This window comes from Nannospalax galili, unplaced genomic scaffold (assembly GCF_000622305.1).
Source record: "Nannospalax galili isolate Female #2095 unplaced genomic scaffold, S.galili_v1.0 scaffold238, whole genome shotgun sequence".
Lineage (NCBI taxonomy): Eukaryota > Metazoa > Chordata > Mammalia > Rodentia > Spalacidae > Nannospalax > Nannospalax galili.
The window spans coordinates 2,367,544-2,373,798 of record NW_008341888.1 but is presented as its reverse complement, the minus strand read 5'-3'; the positions used below and the strand labels follow the sequence as shown (position 1 = coordinate 2,373,798).

The following is a 6,255-nucleotide window of genomic DNA, read 5'->3' as shown; positions in this document are numbered from 1 at the left end:
TTTTCCTGATGAATTGTTCTATTAATATGTAGAATCCTTTAGTCTTTTTGTATAAATAGGAATTATTATATTTTTATTTTATCTTTTTTATCCACTGGCTCAGATGCAGCTTTTACTCCACCATTTTACCTGGAAGTTCTAGTCCACCAATCTAATACACCTTAATGACAAAGTTATATAGGGCTGGAAAGATGACACAGCTGTTAAGAACACTTGCTGTTCTTCTGGAGGACCTGGGTTCCATTTCTAGCACACCCATGGCAACTAAGAGCCATATATAACTTTAGTTCCAGGGAATACAGCATTCTTTTCTGACCTCTGTGGGTATTGCACTTACGTACATGTAGGCAAATCACTCATACATAAAATAAAAATAATAATTAAAATATAAAAATGGCAAAACTCTACAATGCACAAATAACATTATACTATAAATAACAGTATCACTCTAAAAAGTGTCACAAATATTACCTCTGAAGGATCATCATTAAACCAAAGTAACATGTATCAACTCAAAAATTCATTATTCTCTTTAACATTTAAAACTAATAGCCAATTCCTATCAAATCGACAGAGCTTATGAGACTATAACATCAGTCCTATTATTTGAAAGCTTGGACAAAAAGTAAAATTCTGAATTAAAGCTGATGTAGTTTACATTCTGTATCTCTGTCTCATAAAAGAGCATTTTCTGAATGAATGTGGCATTTCTAGAGCTACAGTGTTATCAGAAAAACAGTCTATAAAGAAGGCTTAATACTATTAGGACAATGAACTGGGAGAAAAAAATCATAGAGAAAAAAGGAGTGTTAGTATATCTACAACAATTGCCCAAGTTCTACAAAGTATCAACTTAAATCTTCCATTTAAAAATCTACTACTAACTGGGTGTGGTGATATATGACTTGAATCTCAGCCCTCAGAAGGCAGAATCACACAGATCTGAGAGACTGAGTCTACATAGCAAGTTCTAGGCCAGCTGGGGCTGCAGGGAGATCGTGTCCCCAAAAAACAAAACCAAAATCTATTAATGTAGAATATTTCCTCTTATGAGTAGCAGGTAAGAAATATTTGTGTATTTTATAATGATTTAGATATTTACTATACTGATGTACTTTTTTCCAAGTTTTCCTTATGACTCAACCCTACACACATTTCCTTTTACATTGTATCTGACCCATTGCAATCTATTTTCCATGGTGACTGAGATATTCTCCATTTTGCCCTGTAAGACACCCTGTTTCCTACATTCCTCTTGTGTCTGTTTGGTTTTATCTTTGTTTTTTGAGGCAGGGTCTCCATGTAGCCCCAACTGGCCTGGAACACAGTACGTAGAACAGGTTGTCCTTGATCTGCTTCCTGGGTTCTGGGACTAAAGGAATATGCCACCATGCCCAGCTTCCTCTTGTTTCTGAATTAGGTAATAGAGGATGGGACCTACTAAGGTCTTTCCTTATTTACTTAACATACTACTAGGGAACCACCATTTATGGGAGGATGAAGAAATGATGCTCAATGTCCACTTGCTTTTGGGACTTTGGCTTGTGGCCAGTTTCTGGGGAAGCTGTTGGAATGTTGACATGCTGACTGGCTATTCCTCTTGACAAGCTAATCATGGCAGCTCTGGTCAGAAATACCTGAGGAAAAAAACAAATGTTATGAGATGATAGAAGTCATGAATAATCATTTCATTCCAATTGAGAAAATATCCTAACATATACTGTGGAATGAACGGGACCACTCCTCTAATACCTCCCTTAGTACAAGTTTCTAGAAATACCGGCTTTCAAATTTCCTTAAGATGTGCATATCCTAAATGTTTTAAATTGTATAGCATTTGTAATGTTTATAAGGAAGCCAGTCCAAAGATTTCCCAGTTTTATTTTCTGAGAGATAGTTACACTGACGCTGGAGGTGCTGCAGTGGGTCTATGAGGAGAAAAGCCTAATGGAACAGGTAGATTGAGTCTAGCTCTCTTGTATCTAGCAGTTAGCTTACATATCCCCATTTAGGTTAGTATTCTCCTCCTTTTGTGCAGTGTGTTCAAGCTTCTAATTAATTCACATGTTTACGAAAAAAAAAGACAATGGGGGAGGCATGGATAGGGAAGGGGGTCTGGATTTGAGTGGGGAATGTTATACGAAATTTTAAAAGCTCAATAAAAAAATTTTTTAAGGCAAACCAGACAGATGGGGGGAAAAAAATCAAGACAGCCCCTTACCTGTAATTGTGTATGGTATGTAGGTCTGGGCAAGAAATGCCAAACATCAAGTCTGAAGGAAACCTAGACACTATTGCCCAAAGAAATGAATGGGTCACTCAGGTAGATCTCAGTTGAGGATCAGAAACCAAGATATGAAGCCAAATGGGCTTCAGAGACTCAGGAATACTGGAAACAGCAGAAAATCTGAGAAGTGATACACTTGTCTGTTTTTTTTTTTTTTTTTTTTTTTTTTTTAGAGACAAGTTCTTGCCATGTAGCACAGGGTGGCCTGGAACTTGCAATCCTACTGCATCAATCTTTCTAAGAGCTAGAATTGCAGGTGTATGTCACCATGCCCAGCACTCATGTTATTCTTTTAAAAACAGTATTTCACATATAGGTTACTTTTTAAAAGTTATAAGCTTGTCTTTGAGCTGAGACAGACATCCGACCCAAAATCCCCTGTCCTAGGCAGGGACTAGGTTTTTCAGGTTTCCCTAAAGACAGCATTAGTGTACTCTCTGTGTGCTGTCAAGGCATGGATGAAGCTAGGAAGCAAAAGGAAGTAGCAGGGTGGACCATCACAGTTACTCTGAAAGGAAACATTCACTGCAAGTGCAGAGTAGTTCTAACGGAATACCGAAGTAGCAGCTTTGTAGGAGGAGCAAGTCTAGAGACTTAATGTACAGCAAGAGGATTACAGTAAATAAAACTGTATCGTATTTGAGATTTTTATTGAATAAGTATATTTTAGCTGCTCTTGCCACAAAACACAAGTATGTAAGATAATACGTCTAAAATTTTTCTCACTGCAGAGATCATTTTACTATCTAGAAGTTGTAAACCAACAAAAAATGCAGCATAGAACTAGAGAAATGGGTAAGAAACCCCAATCTTAGCCCAGGAACTATTGACAGTCAGTCACTGCTGGATGAGGGAGGATTGGTCTTTATTAAGGGAGTGATGCTAGATAGGCTGACCGGGGTCCACTGCATGGACTCACACTGAGGAACATTTTGGGCCATAAATCAATAGGTCTTAACATATGTGATAGAATGCATGAAATCTGGTAGGAGGGTTTTGGGGGAGTGCAAACAAGGGAGGGGGCCTAAATATGATCAAGATCCATTGCATAAAATGCACAAAAATTCAATTTTTTTAAAAAAGAAGTTGACCCTCAAATATACATACTAAGTTTTTGAAATAATTACATAGTGAGAGCTGGAGAGATGGCTCAGCGATTAAGAGCATTTGCCGCTCTTCCAGAGGACCTGAGTTTGCTTCCCAACACTCATTTCAGGCATCTCACAACTGCCTGTAACTCCAGCTCCAGAAGGTCTGACACTCTCTTTTGGCCTCCAAGGGCACCTGCACACACACACAGACACAAACACATACACAAACAAAATAAAATTTTAATTTCATAGTGATAACACAGTTAACTGAGCTGGACTGCTATGAGGAGACAGCAGCAGGCATGTAGTTTGATATAAATTAGTCTTTAGGTATTTGGACAGGTTCAGAAAGGTTTAGATGTAAAAAAAATTATCAGTAGGATTCAAACAAGTAAAGAAGCAAGAGACAATAGCCACAGAAAAGTAGTAGAAAAGTAGCCATGACAGTCAATACATCATCACCAAATGTTGGAAGAGTTTCTTAAGAATGATCACCTATCCTATAAAGAAGATGAAAGAATTTACTTCTCATGGACAAAGTAAGTATGGAGCTAGATTTGTTTTATGTACAAGAAGACCATTAGCAGGATGATGAAAAAAGTACAAGACTTATTTTCAATTAAAATAGCCATGAGTTGTAAAACTGCAGAAAAAACAGTCTGCTTTATTTTTTCCAAAGTGTTTCCAAACCAAAAATTAAGAATTTATTTTGTGAGAAAATACTGAGACAGAAGATTCGATGATGAACAAAGTAAACACAGTAGTTTGAGCCACAGACTAAAGGGAGGAATGCTTTCTTGAACAAAATGGCACAAAGTGCAAATATGGTCACGGAAGACTAATATTGGCATAATTTAGGAGATCCAAGACTTGTAGTTATGGCTATTGTATACTTGAAATTGAACAATATTATTTGTAAACAATGCATCACAAATACTTCTGACAAAGAGGTGAAAGACTTTTTCCCTAAACAAAATAATAACCACAGCCAATGCAAAAAGCAACAGGTAAAACATTTTGGGGGGTGTCTTTATGAGACAGGGTCTCCCTGTAGCCCTGGCTGGCCTGGAACTCACCATGTAGACCAGGCTGGCCTTGAATTCACAAAGATCCCCCTTCCTTTGCCTCCTGAGTGCTGGGATTAAAGGCATGTGCCACCATGCTCGACCAGGTAAGACTTTTAAAATAAAACATGCACCCCTAGTAATTGCAGGTATGGGAATTTAAACGATTCATGAACAAAAGCACTTGTGACTGGAGCCCTTTGGATAATTTTCTTTTTCTTCTTATTTGTATTAGTAATAAGCAGAAGTAATATTGTACTTGTAGCACTTACTGTGTTTTAACTTTTGCATATATGAACATATATGCAACATACTAACAACTCTAGAGGTCGTTTTTGTTATTATTATTATTATTATTATTATTATTATTACCCTTATCTTTCTGTATATGTGTGTGTTGTATGCATACGTGTGATATATGTATGCTGGTGCATGTGCACGTGTGTAAACCAGTATGTGGAAGCCAGAGGTCCATCCAGCCTCAAATAGAAAAAAAAAAAAACCCCAGTCATGGTCAATTCAAAGAAAGACAATGGAGACTACTTTTAAGAGCAGTCAGTTAAAAGCTCAGCAGTTAAAAGCACTGGCTGCTCTTGTAGAGCACCTGGGTTCAGTTCCAAGCACCCACGGCAGCTAACAATCGTCTGTAATTCCAGGATCTGATGCCTTCCCTTGGCCTCTGTGGGCATTGCACACTTGTAGTAAATGTACATACATGCAAGCAAAATACTCATACATATAATAAAAATCAATAAATCTAAAAATTAGGGAAAAAGTAGCTATACTTGGAGCATATCAGGATGTTGAGGACTTCTTTTATGAATGCTACAGCCATTGTTGGATTAAACAAGCAAGTAGAAAAATGTGTATAGGTGTGGGAGAAGGGGATGAAGGAAGAGTTTATTTCAGCAGATATGTAAACACAGAAAGTAGGTAAGTTCCTTGCAAATATAAGAAGATGGTTCCCTTCAACGCTCTTCATTAAAAGGTATGTATGTTTGTGTGAGTTACTGCTACTGAGATTTATTTTGTGAAAATATAAATTAAGATTTAATATTTTAATACTTCAGTACTAATTTGCTTAAAATAACAAAATAAATTGAGCGTTATAGCACATACCAGTAATCCCAACACTTGGGAGTGGGCAGGAGAGTCAAGATTCAAGATTAGCTTCAGTTACACAGCAAGTTCAAAGTCAATCTGGGCTACATAAGACCCTGGCTCAAAAAAAAAAAAAGATGAAACTAAAATGACCAGAAAAACTAATTACATCTTACCATGACTAATATTTCTTTTTAAAAAATGTTTTATTTATTATTTATATCTTATGTGTATGAGTGTGTTGCCTGCATGTATGTAAGCGACCTGTGTCATGCAATGGCCGTGGGAGGTCAGAAGAGGGCATTGGTTCTCCTGCAACTGGAGCTATGGACAGTTGTTCACTGCCATGTGGGTGCTGAAAATCAAACCCAATCCTCTGCAAGAGTAGCCAGTGCTCTTAACCACTAAGACATCTCTCCAGTCCCCATGACTAATAAATATTTCTATTAAAAATCCAAAAACAGTGAGAAGAATAGTATTGATTTATACTTTTACACTTATATTTAATTTCTGTCTTAACAGGTCCTGATGATTGTTTCTGTATTCAATGTTTTAATGTTATTTTGTTATAGGAAAATGTATACAAAATCTGGGTTTGTGATTATTTTTTTGTAAGAGTACATAAAATGGGTTTATTTAGGACAGTAGGACATTTTTTATGTACTCAAATCATTCTTGGCTTTCATTTGTCCCTTCATCACTCTCCCTTGTC

At 36.9% G+C, this 6,255-nt stretch overlaps 1 long non-coding RNA gene across 4 annotated transcripts in view; it reads right to left on the bottom strand.

The window, feature by feature from the left end:
* Window positions 1-359: 359 nt before the first annotated feature.
* The window catches only part of LOC103737834, an 80,448-nt gene continuing 74,552 nt past the window's right edge, over window positions 360-6,255 (bottom strand). Inside the window, exon 7 of one of the 4 annotated variants that reach the window (XR_607417.2) lies at window positions 360-1,637. This is a non-coding gene — a long non-coding RNA (uncharacterized LOC103737834). The remainder of the gene's footprint in view (window positions 1,638-6,255) is intronic. The other 3 variants (XR_607420.2, XR_607418.2, XR_607419.2) reach the window with 3 other exon arrangements.